Source organism: Centropristis striata, chromosome 19 (genome assembly GCF_030273125.1).
Source record: "Centropristis striata isolate RG_2023a ecotype Rhode Island chromosome 19, C.striata_1.0, whole genome shotgun sequence".
Lineage (NCBI taxonomy): Eukaryota > Metazoa > Chordata > Actinopteri > Perciformes > Serranidae > Centropristis > Centropristis striata.
The window spans coordinates 21,526,868-21,527,313 of NC_081535.1; positions in this window are offsets into that span (position 1 = coordinate 21,526,868).

Here is a 446-nt window from a genome sequence, read left to right on the forward strand (position 1 = left end):
GCCCAATGAATGAGCTAAGAACAATCTAATGTACCTACTAGATGGTAGAGCAGGCTCCTACCTGGCCATTCTTCATGAGACAATAGCCACTGATAAATGCCCATTCAACAGTCTGATAATGACCGAATCAAGTGGCAAATCAACAAATAATCAAAACAACAGAAAAATCAACTCTGTTCCAAATTAATAAACAATCGCTGCGTAATACTTGTGTTCTGCTGTGTAAAAGCACTTAAAATATGTTGACGTGTGAATTAATTGCCTTAAGATTTAAAATGCTAAATATTTTTTTCCATTAAGTCAACAAAAGAACAATGTGACCACTCTGTGTTATCTTTATGGAAGATAACCCAAAAGGAAATAAGAGCATTAGTTTTATGAACAGCCATGCACTCAGCGCGGTGTCACGTGGCAGCTTGTGGCTCTTTAAGGCAACAATCCGAGTG